This window comes from Heptranchias perlo, unplaced genomic scaffold, assembly GCF_035084215.1.
Source record: "Heptranchias perlo isolate sHepPer1 unplaced genomic scaffold, sHepPer1.hap1 HAP1_SCAFFOLD_1732, whole genome shotgun sequence".
Classification (NCBI taxonomy): Eukaryota; Metazoa; Chordata; class Chondrichthyes; order Hexanchiformes; family Hexanchidae; genus Heptranchias; species Heptranchias perlo.
Window position 1 is genome coordinate 1 of NW_027139004.1, and position 16,095 is coordinate 16,095.

A 16,095-nucleotide genomic window follows, 5' to 3' on the forward strand; every position below is an offset into this window, starting at 1 on the left:
TCATGGGATTTTTTGCGTCCACCTGAGAGGGGCAGACGGGGCCCTCTCTTCAACGTCTCGTCCGAAAGACGGCACCTCCGACAGTGCAGCACTCCCTCAGTACGGGCACCGGGGGGGGTGTGGGCCTGGATTATGGGGCTCGAGTCCTAGAGTACATCCATCTCCCTCCGACAGTGCAGCACTCCCTCAGTACTGGGACCGGGGAGTGTGGGCCTGGATTATGGGGCTCGAGTCCTAGAGTATATCCATCTACCTCCGACAGTGCAGCACTCCCTCAGTACTGGGACCGGGGAGTGTGGGCCTGGATTATGGGCTCAAGTCCTAGAGTATATCCATCTCCCTCCGACAGTGCAGCACTCCCTCAGTACTGGGACCGGGGAGTGTGGGCCTGGATTATGGGCTCGAATCCTAGAGTATATCCATCTCCCTCCGACAGTGCAGCACTCCCTCAGTACTGGGACCGGGGAGTGTGGGCCTGGATTATGGGGCTCGAGTCCTAGAGTATATCCATCTACCTCCGACAATGCAGCACTCCCTCAGTACTGGGACCGGGGAGTGTGGGCCTGGATTATGGGGCTCAAGTCCTAGAGTATATCCATCTACCTCCGACAGTGCAGCACTCCCTCAGTACTGGCACCGGGGAGTGTGGGCCTGGATTATGGGGCTCAAGTCCTAGAGTATATCCATCTACCTCCGACAGTGCAGCACTCCCTCAGTACTGGGACCGGGGAGTGTGGGCCTGGATTATGGGGCTCGAGTCCTAGAGTATATCCATCTCCCTCCGACAGTGCAGCACTCCCTCAGTACTGGGACCGGGGAGTATGGGCCTGGATTATGGGCTCGAGTCCTAGAGTATATCCATCTACCTCCGACAGTGCAGCACTCCCTCAGTACTGGGACCGGGGAGTGTGGGCCTGGATTATGGGGCTCAAGTCCTAGAGTATATCCATCTCCCTCCGACAGTGCAGCACTCCCTCAGTACTGGGACCGGGGAGCGTGGGCCTGGATTATGGGGCTCAAGTCCTAGAGTATATCCATCTACCTCCGACAGTGCAGCACTCCCTCATTACAGGGACCGGGGAGTGTGGGCCTGGATTATGGGGCTCAAGTCCTAGAGTATATCCATCTCCCTCCGACAGTGCAGCACTCCCTCAGTACTGGGACCGGGGAGTGTGGGCCTGGATTATGGGGCTCGAGTCCTAGAGTATATCCATCTCCCTCCGACAGTGCAGCACTCCCTCAGTACTGGGACCGGGGAGTGTGGGCCTGGATTATGGGGCTCAAGTCCTAGAGTATATCCATCTCCCTCCGACAGTGCAGCACTCCCTCAGTACTGGGACCGGGGAGTGTGGGCCTGGATTATGGGGCTCGAGTCCTAGAGTATATCCATCTCCCTCCGACAGTGCAGCACTCCCTCAGTACTGGGACCGGGGAGTGTGGGCCTGGATTATGGGGCTCGAGTCCTAGAGTATATCCATCTCCCTCCGACAGTGCAGCACTCCCTCAGTACTGGGACCGGGGAGTGTGGGCCTGGATTATGGGGCTCGGGTCTCTGGGATGTGTCTCTGCAGTGGGGTTTGAACCCACGATCTTCTGATTCGGAGGAGAGAGAGGCCCCGGGGAGCCACACTGCCCCAGATTGTCCTTGTCTGCATTCTGAGCGACACTGCAACCCTCCCCCACCCTGTACGCTGTTGCTAACGGCCGGTGTCTCTGTTCCTTCTCCGCAGAAAGGAGCCAGCGTCTGACGGTGGTGAGCTGCCTGACCTGCGGACTGACCAAGAGGTTCCCCAACAAACCGGGTTACAGCCTGTGGGTGGACAGGCCCGAGGCCCAGCGTCAGCCTGACGCCCAGCCTCAGACGCAGACAGGTGAGGGCGGGAGGGGGAACGGGTGGGAGAGTCCTCGCCCTGGGAAAGCCTCTGTCACAGACCCCGAGACCTCCCGCAAAGCAACGTTACCGTCAAGGGGCGGTCACCGTCGCCTGGTCGGCAAAGCTCAATCTGTGCACAGCAAGATCCCACAAACGGCACTGAGATAAAACGATCGGTTCGTTCGTTTTTATTTTTGGGGGTGTTTGCATCCGGACGAGATCTGTTTGGCCCCAGGACACCGGGGAGAACTCCCCCCTGCTGTTCTTCTTCCAATCGTGGCCGTGGGATCTTTCACATCCACCTGAGAGGGGCAGACGGGGCCCTCGGTTTAATGACTCATCTGAAAGACGGCACCTCCGACAGTGCAGCAATCCCTCAGTACTGGGACCGGGGAGTGTGGGCCTGGATTATGGGGCTCGAGTCCTAGAGTATATCCATCTCCCTCCGACAGTGCAGCACTCCCTCAGTACTGGGACCGGGGAGTGTGGGCCTGGATTATGGGGCTCGAGTCCTAGAGTATATCCATCTCCCTCCGACAGTGCAGCACTCCCTCAGTACTGGGACCGGGGAGTGTGGGCCTGGATTATGGGGCTCGAGTCCTAGAGTATATCCATCTCCCTCCGACAGTGCAGCACTCCCTCAGTACTGGGACCGGGGAGTGTGGGCCTGGATTATGGGCTCAAGTCCGAAAGTATATCCATCTCCCTCCGACAGTGCAGCAATCCCTCAGTACTGGGACCGGGGAGTGTGGGCCTGGATTATGGGCTCGGGTCCTAGAGTATATCCATCTACCTCCGACAGTGCAGCACTCCCTCAGTACTGGGACCGGGGAGTGTGGGCCTGGATTATGGGGCTCAGGTCCTAGAGTATATCCATCTACCTCCGACAGTGCAGCACTCCCTCAGTACTGGGACCGGGGAGTGTGGGCCTGGATTATGGGGCTCGAGTCCTAGAGTATATCCATCTCCCTCCGACAGTGCAGCACTCCCTCAGTACTGGCACTGGGGAGTGTGGGCCAGGATTATGGGGCTCGAGTCCTAGAGTATATCCATCTCCCTCCGACAGTGCAGCACTCCCTCAGTACTGGGACCGGGGAGTGTGGGCCTGGATTATGGGGCTCAAGTCCTAGAGTATATCCATCTCCCTCCGACAGTGCAGCACTCCCTCAGTACTGGGACCGGGGAGTGTGGGCCTGGATTATGGGCTCGGGTCCTAGAGTAGATCCATCTACCTCCGACAGTGCAGCACTCCCTCAGTACTGGGACCGGGGAGTGTGGGCCTGGATTATGGGGCTCAGGTCCTAGAGTATATCCATCTACCTCCGACAGTGCAGCACTCCCTCAGTACTGGGACCGGGGAGTGTGGGCCTGGATTATGGGCTCGAGTCCGAGAGTATATCCATCTCCCTCCGACAGTGCAGCACTCCCTCAGTACTGGGACCGGGGAGTGTGGGCCTGGATTATGGGGCTCAAGTCCTAGAGTATATCCATCTACCTTCGACAGTGCAGCACTCCCTCAGTACTGGGACCGGGGAGTGTGGGCCTGGATTATGGGGCTCGAGTCCTAGAGTATATCCATCTACCTCCGACAGTGCAGCACTCCCTCAGTACTGGGACCGGGGAGTGTGGGCCTGGATTATGGGGCTCAAGTCCTAGAGGATATCCATCTCCCTCCGACAGTGCAGCACTCCCTCAGTACTGGGACCGGGGAGTGTGGGCCTGGATTATGGGCTCGAGTCCTAGAGTATATCCATCTACCTCCGACAGTGCAGCACTCCCTCAGTACTGGGACCGGGGAGTGTGGGCCTGGATTATGGGGCTCGAGTCCAAGAGTATATCCATCTCCCTCCGACAGTGCAGCACTCCCTCAGTACTGGGAGCGGGGAGTGTGGGCCTGGATTATGGGCTCAAGTCCTAGAGTATATACATCTACCTCCGACAGTGCAGCACTCCCTCAGTACTGGGACCGGGGAGTGTGGGCCTGGATTATAGGCTCGAGTCCTAGAGTATATCCATCTCCCTCCGACAGTGCAGCACTCCCTCAGTACTGGGAGCGGGGAGTGTGGGCCTGGATTATGGGCTCGAGTCCTAGAGTATATCCATCTACCTCCGACAGTGCAGCACTCCCTCAGTACTGGGACCGGGGAGTGTGGGCCTGGATTAAGGGGCTCGAGTCCTAGAGTATATCCATCTCCCTCCGACAGTGCAGCACTGCCTCAGTACTGGGACCGGGGAGTGTGGGCCTGGATTATGGGGCTCGAGTCCTAGAGTATATCCATCTCCCTCCGACAGTGCAGCACTCCCTCAGTACTGGGACCGGGGAGTGTGGGCCTGGATTATGGGGCTCGAGTCCTAGAGTATATCCATCTCCCTCCGACAGTGCAGCACTCCCTCAGTACTGGGACCGGGGAGTGTGGGCCTGGATTATGGGGCTCGAGTCCTGGAGTATATCCATCTCCCTCCGACAGTGCAGCACTCCCTCAGTACTGGGACCGGGGAGTGTGGGCCTGGATTATGGGGCTCAAGTCCTAGAGTATATCCATCTCCCTCCGACAGTGCAGCACTCCCTCAGTACTGGGACCGGGGAGTGTGGGCCTGGATTATGGGGCTCGAGTCCTAGAGTATATCCATCTCCCTCCGACAGTGCAGCACTCCCTCAGTACTGGGACCGGGGAGTGTGGGCCTGGATTATGGGGCTCGAGTCCTGGAGTATATCCATCTCCCTCCGACAGTGCAGCACTCCCTCAGTACTGGGAGCGGGGAGTGTGGGCCTGGATTATGGGGCTCAAGTCCAAGAGTATATCCATCTACCTCCGACAGTGCAGCACTCCCTCAGTACTGGGACCGGGGAGTGTGGGCCTGGATTATAGGCTCGAGTCCTAGAGTATATCCATCTCCCTCCGACAGTGCAGCACTCCCTCAGTACTGGGAGCGGGGAGTGTGGGCCTGGATTATGGGCTCGAGTCCTAGAGTATATCCATCTACCTCCGACAGTGCAGCACTCCCTCAGTACTGGGACCGGGGAGTGTGGGCCTGGATTAAGGGGCTCGAGTCCTAGAGTATATCCATCTCCCTCCGACAGTGCAGCACTCCCTCAGTACTGGGACCGGGGAGTGTGGGCCTGGATTATGGGGCTCGAGTCCTAGAGTATATCCATCTCCCTCCGACAGTGCAGCACTCCCTCAGTACTGGGACCGGGGAGTGTGGGCCTGGATTATGGGGCTCGAGTCCTAGAGTATATCCATCTCCCTCCGACAGTGCAGCACTCCCTCAGTACTGGGGCCGGGGAGTGTGGGCCTGGATTATGGGGCTCAAGTCCGAGAGTATATCCATCTCCCTCCGACAGTGCAGCACTCCCTCAGTACTGGGACCGGGGAGTGTGGGCCTGGATTATGGGGCTCGAGTCCTAGAGTATATCCATCTACCTCCGACAGTGCAGCACTCCCTCAGTACTGGGACCGGGGAGTGTGGGCCTGGATTAAGGGGCTCGAGTCCTAGAGTATATCCATCTACCTCCGACAGTGCAGCACTCCCTCAGTACTGGGACCGGGGAGTGTGGGCCTGGATTATGGGGCTCAGGTCCTAGAGTATATCCATCTCCCTCCGACAGTGCAGCACTCCCTCAGTACTGGGACCGGGGAGTGTGGGCCTGGATTATGGGCTCAAGTCCTAGAGTATATCCATCTCCCTCCGACAGTGCAGCACTCCCTCAGTACTGGGACCGGGGAGTGTGGGCCTGGATTATGGGGCTCGGGTCCTAGAGTATATCCATTTCCCTCCGACAGTGCAGCACTCCCTCAGTACTGGGACCGGGGAGTGTGGGCCTGGATTATGGGGCTCGAGTCCTAGAGTATATCCATCTACCTCCGACAGTGCAGCACTCCCTCAGTACTGGGACCGGGGAGTGTGGGCCTGGATTATGGGGCTCAAGTCCTAGAGTATATCCATCTCCCTCCGACAGTGCAGCACTCCCTCAGTACTGGGACCGGGGAGTGTGGGCCTGGATTATGGGGCTCGAGTCCTCGAGTATATCCATCTCCCTCCGACAGTGCAGCACTCCCTCAGTACTGGGACCGGGGAGTGTGGGCCTGGATTATGGGCTCGAGTCCTGGAGTATATCCATCTACCTCCGACAGTGCAGCACTCCCTCAGTACTGGGACCGGGGAGTGTGGGCCTGGATTATGGGGCTCGAGTCCTAGAGTATATCCATCTCCCTCCGACAGTGCAGCACTCCCTCAGTACTGGGACCGGGGAGTGTGGGCCTGGATAATGGGGCTCGAGTCCGAGAGTATATCCATCTCCCTCCGACAGTGCAGCACTCCCTCAGTACTGGGACCGGGGAGTGTGGGCCTGGATTATGGGGCTCAAGTCCTAGAGTATATCCATCTACCTCCGACAGTGCAGCACTCCCTCAGTACTGGGACCGGGGAGTGTGGGCCTGGATTATGGGGCTCGAGTCCTAGAGTATATCCATCTCCCTCCGACAGTGCAGCACTCCCTCAGTACTGGGACGGGGAGTGTGGGCCTGGATTATGGGGCTCGAGTCCTCGAGTATATCCATCTCCCTCCGACAGTGCAGCACTCCCTCAGTACTGGGACCGGGGAGTGTGGGCCTGGATTATGGGGCTCGAGTCCTCGAGTATATCCATCTCCCTCCGACAGTGCAGCACTCCCTCAGTACTGGGACCGGGGAGTGTGGGCCTGGATAATGGGGCTCGAGTCCGAGAGTATATCCATCTCCCTCCGACAGTGCAGCACTCCCTCAGTACTGGGACCGGGGAGTGTGGGCCTGGATTATGGGGCTCAAGTCCTAGAGTATATCCATCTACCTCCGACAGTGCAGCACTCCCTCAGTACTGGGACCGGGGAGTGTGGGCCTGGATTATGGGGCTCGAGTCCTAGAGTATATCCATCTCCCTCCGACAGTGCAGCACTCCCTCAGTACTGGGACCGGGGAGTGTGGGCCTGGATTATGGGGCTCGAGTCCTAGAGTATATCCATCTCCCTCCGACAGTGCAGCACTCCCTCAGTACTGGGACCGGGGAGTGTGGGCCTGGATTATGGGGCTCGAGTCCTAGAGTATATCCATCTCCCTCCGACAGTGCAGCACTCCCTCAGTACTGGGACCGGGGAGTGTGGGCCTGGATTATGGGGCGCGAGTCTCTGGAGTGGGGTTCGAACCCACGACCTTCTGTCTCTGAGAGGGAAGAGGGAGTGAGAGACCCACTGAGTCACGGGACAGCGGTTACTGCTGTTCGCACTCTCCATCTCGTCCCGTGCCCATTCACCCAGTGCCTTTCTTCCTTCCCTCCAGGCCTGATTTCAGGGGCCTCTGGTCCGAGGATAGCTGAATGCCCCCAGGACGACACAGGCAAACCCGCCAGCGAGAAGTGACGGAGGGCGTGGAGGAGAGGGGGCTCTCCCCCCTCTCCCCCTCCCACCCCGAGGAGATCGCACCCTCGGTGGACTGGGCGCTACCTTCCCGAGAGGTCGGACACGCCGCGTGGGGGAGGCCGTGGCTCGAAACAGAGCGCGGGGCCCGGTGAGCTGGAGGGCGGGTTCTCTCTCTCTCTCTCTCTCTCTCTCTCTCTCTCTGGGGACCTGCTCGGGACTGACCTGGGATCGCTGCACATCTCGCTCGTCCTCACCTCGCCTTGCACTTCACCAGACATCAGGAGCAAGACAAGCGCCTTCCCTCGGAGCTGGGAGAGGACCCTCCCCCAAATAAAGCATTTTTTTTTCCTGGACCTCAATCTCTCATTTGTGTCGTGGGAGGGATGAAACACTGACACAGGGAGCACTCCTTATATTAAACAGTATCTCTGTACAGTTATACAGTGAGTGACCCTCGCCCTGAATAAACAGGGACTCTGTACAGTTATACAGTGAGTGATCCTCGCCCTGAATAAACAGGGACTCTGTACAGTTACACAGTGAGTGACCCTCACCCTGAATAAACGGACTCTGTACAGTTACACAGCGAGTGACCCTCGCCCTGAATAAACAGGGACTCTGTACGGTTATACAGTGAGTGATCCTCGCCCTGAATAAACAGGGACTCTGTACAGTTACACAGTGAGTGACCCTCACCCTGAATAAAGAGGGACTCTGTACAGTTACACAGTGAGTGATCCTCGCCCTGAATAAACAGGGACTCTGCACAGTTACAGTGAGTGACCCTTACCCTGAATAAACAGGGACTCTGTACAGTTACAGTGAGTGACCCTCACCCTGAATAAACAGGGACTCTGTACAGTTACAGTGAGTGACCCTCACCCTGAATAAACAGGGACTCTGTACAGTTACACAGTGAGTGACCCTCACCCTGAATAAACAGGGACTCTGTACAGTTACAGTGAGTGACCCTCACCCTGAATAAACAGGGAGTCTGTACAGTTAGTGAGTGACCCTCACCCTGAATAAACAGGGACTCTGTACAGTTACAGTGAGTGATCCTCGCCCTGAATAAACAGGGACTCTGTACAGTTATACAGTGAGTGACCCTCGCCCTGAATAAACAGGGACTCTGTACAGTTACACAGTGAGTGACCCTCGCCCTGAATAAAGAGGGACTCTGTACAGTTATACAGTGAGTGACCCTCACCCTGAATAAACAGGGACTCTGTACAGTTACACAGTGAGTGACCCTCACCCTGAATAAACAGGGACTCTGTACAGTTACACAGTGAGTGACCCTCACCCTGAATAAACAGGGACTCTGTACAGTTACACAGTGAGTGACCCTCACCCTGAATAAACAGGGACTCTGTACAGTTACACAGTGATTGACCCTCGCCCTGAATAAACAGAGACTCTGTACAGTTACACAGCGAGTGACCCTCGCCCTGAATAAACAGGGACTCTGTACAGTTACACAGTGAGTGACCCTCACCCTGAATAAACAGGGACTCTGTACAGTTACACAGTGAGTGACCCTCACCCTGAATAAACAGGGACTCTGTACAGTTACACAGTGATTGACCCTCGCCCTGAATAAACAGAGACGCTGTACAGTTACACAGCGAGTGACCCTCGCCCTGAATAAACAGGGACTCTGTACAGTTACACAGCGAGTGACCCTCGCCCTGAATAAACAGGGACTCTGTACAGTTACACAGTGAGTGACCCTCACCCTGAATAAACAGGGACTCTGTACAGTTACACAGTGAGTGACCCTCGCCCTGAATAAACAGGGACTCTGTACAGTTACACAGCGAGTGACCCTCACCCTGAATAAACAGGGACTCTGTACAGTTACACAGCGAGTGACTCTCACCCTGAATAAACAGGGACTCTGTACAGTTACACAGTGAGTGACCCTCACCCTGAATAAACAGTGACTCTGTACAGTTACACAGTGAGTGACCCTCGCCCTGAATAAACAGGGACTCTGTACAGTTACACAGTGAGTGACCCTCACCCTGAATAAACAGGGACTCTGTACAGTTACACAGTGAGTGACCCTCACCCTGAATAAACAGGGACTCTGTACAGTTACACAGTGAGTGACCCTCACCCTGAATAAACAGGGACTCTGTAAAGTTACACAGTGAGTGACCCTCACCCTGAATAAACAGGGACTCTGTACAGTTACACAGTGAGTGACCCTCACCCTGAATAAACAGGGACTCTGTACAGTTACACAGTGAGTGACCCTCGCCCTGAATAAACAGGGACTCTGTACAGTTACACAGTGAGTGATCCTCACCCTGAATAAACAGGGACTCTGGACAGTTACACAGTGAGTGACCCTCGCCCTGAATAAACAGTGACTCTGTACGGTTACACAGCGAGTGACCCTCGCCCTGAATAAACAGGGACTCTGTACAGTTACACAGTGAGTGACCCTCACCCTGAATAAACAGGGACTCTGTACAGTTACACAGTGAGTGACCCTCACCCTGAATAAACAGGGACTCTGTACAGTTACACAGTGAGTGATCCTCGCCCTGAATAAACAGGGACTCTGTACAGTTACACAGTGAGTGACCCTCACCCTGAATAAACAGGGACTCTGTACAGTTACACAGTGAGTGACCCTCGCCCTGAATAAACAGGGACTCTGTACAGTTACACAGTGAGTGACCCTCACCCTGAATAAACAGGGACTCTGTACAGTTACACAGTGAGTGACCCTCACCCTGAATAAACAGGGACTCTGTACAGTTACACAGTGAGTGACCCTCACCCTGAATAAACAGAGACTCTGTACGGTTACACAGCGAGTGACCCTCACCCTGAATAAACAGTGACTCTGTACAGTTACACAGTGAGTGACCCTCACCCTGAATAAACAGGGACTCTGTACAGTTACACAGTGAGTGACCCTCACCCTGAATAAACAGTGACTCTGTACAGTTACACAGTGAGTGACCCTCACCCTGAATAAACAGGGACTCTGTACAGTTACACAGTGAGTGACCCTCACCCTGAATAAACAGGGACTCTGTACAGTTACACAGTGAGTGACCCTCACCCTGAATAAACAGTGACTCTGTACAGTTACACAGTGAGTGACCCTCGCCCTGAATAAACAGGGACTCTGTACAGTTACACAGTGAGTGACCCTCACCCTGAATAAACAGGGACTCTGTACAGTTACACAGTGAGTGACCCTCACCCTGAATAAACAGGGACTCTGTACAGTTACACAGTGAGTGACCCTCACCCTGAATAAACAGGGACTCTGTACAGTTACACAGTGAGTGACCCTCACCCTGAATAAACAGCGACTCTGTACAGTTACACAGTGAGTGACCCTCACCCTGAATAAACAGGGACTCTGTACAGTTACACAGTGAGTGACCCTCACCCTGAATAAACAGGGACTCTGTACAGTTACACAGTGATTGACCCTCACCCTGAATAAACAGGGACTCTGCACAGTTACACAGTGAGTGACCCTCACCCTGAATAAACAGGGACTCTGTACAGTTACACAGTGAGTGACCCTCACCCTGAATAAACAGGGACTCTGTACAGTTACACAGTGAGTGACCCTCACCCTGAATAAACAGTGACTCTGTACAGTTACACAGTGAGTGACCCTCACCCTGAATAAACAGGGACTCTGTACAGTTACACAGTGAGTGATCCTCGCCCTGAATAAACAGGGACTCTGTACAGTTACACAGTGAGTGACCCTCACCCTGAATAAACAGGGACTCTGTACAGTTACACAGTGAGTGACCCTCAGTACTGGGACCGGGGAGTGTGGGCCTGGATTAAGGGGCTCGAGTCCTAGAGTATATCCATCTACCTCCGACAGTGCAGCACTCCCTCAGTACTGGGACCGGGGAGTGTGGGCCTGGATTATGGGGCTCAGGTCCTAGAGTATATCCATCTCCCTCCGACAGTGCAGCGCTCCCTCAGTACTGGGACCGGGGAGTGTGGGCCTGGATTATGGGCTCGAGTCCTAGAGTACATCCATCTCCCTCCGACAGTGCAGCACTCCCTCAGTACTGGGACCGGGGAGTGTGGGCCTGGATTATGGGGCTCGAGTCCTAGAGTATATCCATCTACCTCCGACAGTGCAGCACTCCCTCAGTACTGGGACCGGGGAGTGTGGGCCTGGATTATGGGCTCAAGTCCTAGAGTATATCCATCTCCCTCCGACAGTGCAGCACTCCCTCAGTACTGGGACCGGGGAGTGTGGGCCTGGATTATGGGGCTCGGGTCCTAGAGTATATCCATTTCCCTCCGACAGTGCAGCACTCCCTCAGTACTGGGACCGGGGAGTGTGGGCCTGGATTATGGGGCTCGAGTCCTAGAGTATATCCATCTACCTCCGACAGTGCAGCACTCCCTCAGTACTGGGACCGGGGAGTGTGGGCCTGGATTATGGGGCTCAAGTCCTAGAGTATATCCATCTCCCTCCGACAGTGCAGCACTCCCTCAGTACTGGGACCGGGGAGTGTGGGCCTGGATTATGGGGCTCGAGTCCTCGAGTATATCCATCTCCCTCCGACAGTGCAGCACTCCCTCAGTACTGGGACCGGGGAGTGTGGGCCTGGATTATGGGCTCGAGTCCTGGAGTATATCCATCTACCTCCGACAGTGCAGCACTCCCTCAGTACTGGGACCGGGGAGTGTGGGCCTGGATTATGGGGCTCGAGTCCTAGAGTATATCCATCTACCTCCGACAGTGCAGCACTCCCTCAGTACTGGGACCGGGGAGTGTGGGCCTGGATTATGGGGCTCGAGTCCTAGAGTATATCCATCTCCCTCCGACAGTGCAGCACTCCCTCAGTACTGGTACCGGGGAGTGTGGGCCTGGATTATGGGGCTCGAGTCCTCGAGTATATCCATCTCCCTCCGACAGTGCAGCACTCCCTCAGTACTGGGACCGGGGAGTGTGGGCCTGGATTATGGGGCTCGAGTCCGAGAGTATATCCATCTCCCTCCGACAGTGCAGCACTCCCTCAGTACTGGGACCGGGGAGTGTGGGCCTGGATTATGGGGCTCAAGTCCTAGAGTATATCCATCTACCTCCGACAGTGCAGCACTCCCTCAGTACTGGGACCGGGGAGTGTGGGCCTGGATTATGGGGCTCGAGTCCTAGAGTATATCCATCTCCCTCCGACAGTGCAGCACTCCCTCAGTACTGGGACCGGGGAGTGTGGGCCTGGATTATGGGGCTCGAGTCCTAGAGTATATCCATCTCCCTCCGACAGTGCAGCACTCCCTCAGTACTGGGACCGGGGAGTGTGGGCCTGGATTATGGGGCGCGAGTCTCTGGAGTGGGGTTCGAACCCACGACCTTCTGTCTCTGAGAGGGAAGAGGGAGTGAGAGACCCACTGAGTCACGGGACAGCGGTTACTGCTGTTCGCACTCTCCATCTCGTCCCGTGCCCATTCACCCAGTGCCTTTCTTCCTTCCCTCCAGGCCTGATTTCAGGGGCCTCTGGTCCGAGGATAGCTGAATGCCCCCAGGACGACACAGGCAAACCCGCCAGCGAGAAGTGACGGAGGGCGTGGAGGAGAGGGGGCTCTCCCCCCTCTCCCCCTCCCACCCCGAGGAGATCGCACCCTCGGTGGACTGGGCGCTACCTTCCCGAGAGGTCGGACACGCCGCGTGGGGGAGGCCGTGGCTCGAAACAGAGCGCGGGGCCCGGTGAGCTGGAGGGCGGGTTCTCTCTCTCTCTCTCTCTCTCTCTGGGGACCTGCTCGGGACTGACCTGGGATCGCTGCACATCTCGCTCGTCCTCACCTCGCCTTGCACTTCACCAGACATCAGGAGCAAGACAAGCGCCTTCCCTCGGAGCTGGGAGAGGACCCTCCCCCAAATAAAGCATTTTTTTTTCCTGGACCTCAATCTCTCATTTGTGTCGTGGGAGGGATGAAACACTGACACAGGGAGCACTCCTTATATTAAACAGTATCTCTGTACAGTTATACAGTGAGTGACCCTCGCCCTGAATAAACAGGGACTCTGTACAGTTATACAGTGAGTGATCCTCGCCCTGAATAAACAGGGACTCTGTACAGTTACACAGTGAGTGACCCTCGCCCTGAATAAACAGGGACTCTGTACAGTTATACAGTGAGTGATCCTCGCCCTGAATAAACAGGGACTCTGTACAGTTACACAGTGAGTGACCCTCACCCTGAATAAAGAGGGACTCTGTACAGTTACACAGTGAGTGATCCTCGCCCTGAATAAACAGGGACTCTGCACAGTTACAGTGAGTGACCCTTACCCTGAATAAACAGGGACTCTGTACAGTTACAGTGAGTGACCCTCACCCTGAATAAACAGGGACTCTGTACAGTTACAGTGAGTGACCCTCACCCTGAATAAACAGGGACTCTGTACAGTTACACAGTGAGTGACCCTCACCCTGAATAAACAGGGACTCTGTACAGTTTTTTTTTTTTTTTTTCCAAAAAATATACTTTATTCATAAAAATTTGCAGCAGTACATACAAAACAGTTGTCATATCACTTTCCAAACGTACACAATACAGATTATACAATTTGCAGGTTACGTTAAGTGCAGTACAATGAAAACATTGGACATCATTACAGTTCATGACACTCTCGGGTGTCTCATTGCATCATACTCAACACAGATTATTGATTACAGATTCATTTCTGGTCCATTTCAGATTCATTACAGTTACATTACAGCAATTTGAATTTTACATTCTGCCCGAGGGGGTTTTTCCCTGATTGCAGCCCCTCGGTTTACAATGTCGGGAAGGCTCTAAACGGTTGCCTTTCCCCACAGGGCCTTTGCGGCGGCCGCACCCATCCTCAGTGCGTCCCTCAGCACGTAGTCCTGGACCTTGGAATGTGCCAGTCTGCAACACTCGGTCGAGGACAGCTCCTTGTGCTGGAAGACCAGCAAGTTTCGGGCAGACCAAAGGGCGTCTTTCACCGAGTTGATGGTCTTCCAGCAGCAGCCGATGTCCGTCTCAGTGTGCGTCCCCGGGAACAGCCCGTAGAGCACAGAAACCTGTGTTACGGAACTGCTCGGGACGAACCTGGACAGATACCACTGCATCTCTCTCCAGACCTTCTTTGCAAAGGCACATTCCATAAGGAGATGGGTGACGGTCTCGTCTCCACCGCAGCCTCCTCTGGGACAGCGCGCGGTGGCGCTGAGAGCCCGGGAGTGCATGAAGGATCTGACGGGAAGGGCCCTTCTCACCACCAGCCAAGCTAGGTCTTGGTGCTTGTTTGAGAGCTCTGGCGATGAGGCGTTCTGCCAAATGACATTGACAGTCTGCTCGGGGAACCAACCGACAGGATCCACCATCTCCTTTTCCCGCAGGGTCTCGAGGACGTTACGTGCGGACCACTTGCTGATCGCCTTGTGGTCAAAGGTGTTTTCCTGCACAAACCTTTCCACGCAGGACAGGTGGGGCGGAAAGGTCCAACTGGACGGAGCGTTCCGTGGCAGCGTGGCCAGGCCCATCCTTCTCAACACCGGGGACAGGTAGAACCTCAGCACGTAGTGACACTTTGTGTTTGCGTACTGAGGGTCTATGCACAGCTTGATGCAGCCGCACACAAAGGTGGCCATCAGGATGAGGGCCACGTTGGGCACGCCTTTCCCCCCTTTCTCTGGAGATTTGTACATCGTGACCCTGCGGACACGGTCCATTTTTGATCTCCAGACAAAGTGGAAGATGGCTCGGGTGACTGTCGCGGCGCAGGAGCGAGGTATGGGCCAGACCTGCGCCACGTACAGCAACACCGAGAGCACCTCGCACCTGATGACCAGGTACAGTTACAGTGAGTGACCCTCACCCTGAATAAACAGGGAGTCTGTACAGTTAGTGAGTGACCCTCACCCTGAATAAACAGGGACTCTGTACAGTTACAGTGAGTGATCCTCGCCCTGAATAAACAGGGACTCTGTACAGTTATACAGTGAGTGACCCTCGCCCTGAATAAACAGGGACTCTGTACAGTTACACAGTGAGTGACCCTCGCCCTGAATAAAGAGGGACTCTGTACAGTTATACAGTGAGTGACCCTCACCCTGAATAAACAGGGACTCTGTACAGTTACACAGTGAGTGACCCTCACCCTGAATAAACAGGGACTCTGTACAGTTACACAGTGAGTGACCCTCACCCTGAATAAACAGGGACTCTGTACAGTTACACAGTGAGTGACCCTCACCCTGAATAAACAGGGACTCTGTACAGTTACACAGTGATTGACCCTCGCCCTGAATAAACAGAGACTCTGTACAGTTACACAGCGAGTGACCCTCGCCCTGAATAAACAGGGACTCTGTACAGTTACACAGTGAGTGACCCTCACCCTGAATAAACAGGGACTCTGTACAGTTACACAGTGAGTGACCCTCACCCTGAATAAACAGGGACTCTGTACAGTTACACAGCGATTGACCCTCGCCCTGAATAAACAGAGACTCTGTACAGTTACACAGCGAGTGACCCTCGCCCTGAATAAACAGGGACTCTGTACAGTTACACAGCGAGTGACCCTCGCCCTGAATAAACAGGGACTCTGTACAGTTACACAGTGAGTGACCCTCACCCTGAATAAACAGGGACTCTGTACAGTTACACAGTGAGTGACCCTCGCCCTGAATAAACAGGGACTCTGTACAGTTACACAGCGAGTGACCCTCACCCTGAATAAACAGGGACTCTGTACAGTTACACAGCGAGTGACTCTCACCCTGAATAAACAGGGACTCTGTACAGTTACACAGTGAGTGACCCTCACCCTGAATAAACA

At 55.2% G+C, this 16,095-nt stretch overlaps 1 long non-coding RNA gene across 1 annotated transcript; it reads left to right on the forward strand.

Annotated features, from left to right (window-relative positions):
- The first annotated feature begins 1,733 nt into the window (after positions 1-1,733).
- On the forward strand, positions 1,734-7,621 carry LOC137309656 (uncharacterized). Its single transcript, XR_010959924.1, has 2 exons — positions 1,734-1,871; positions 7,189-7,621. It is a non-coding gene; the product is annotated as an uncharacterized lncRNA (long non-coding RNA).
- Positions 7,622-16,095: the final 8,474 nt, after the last annotated feature.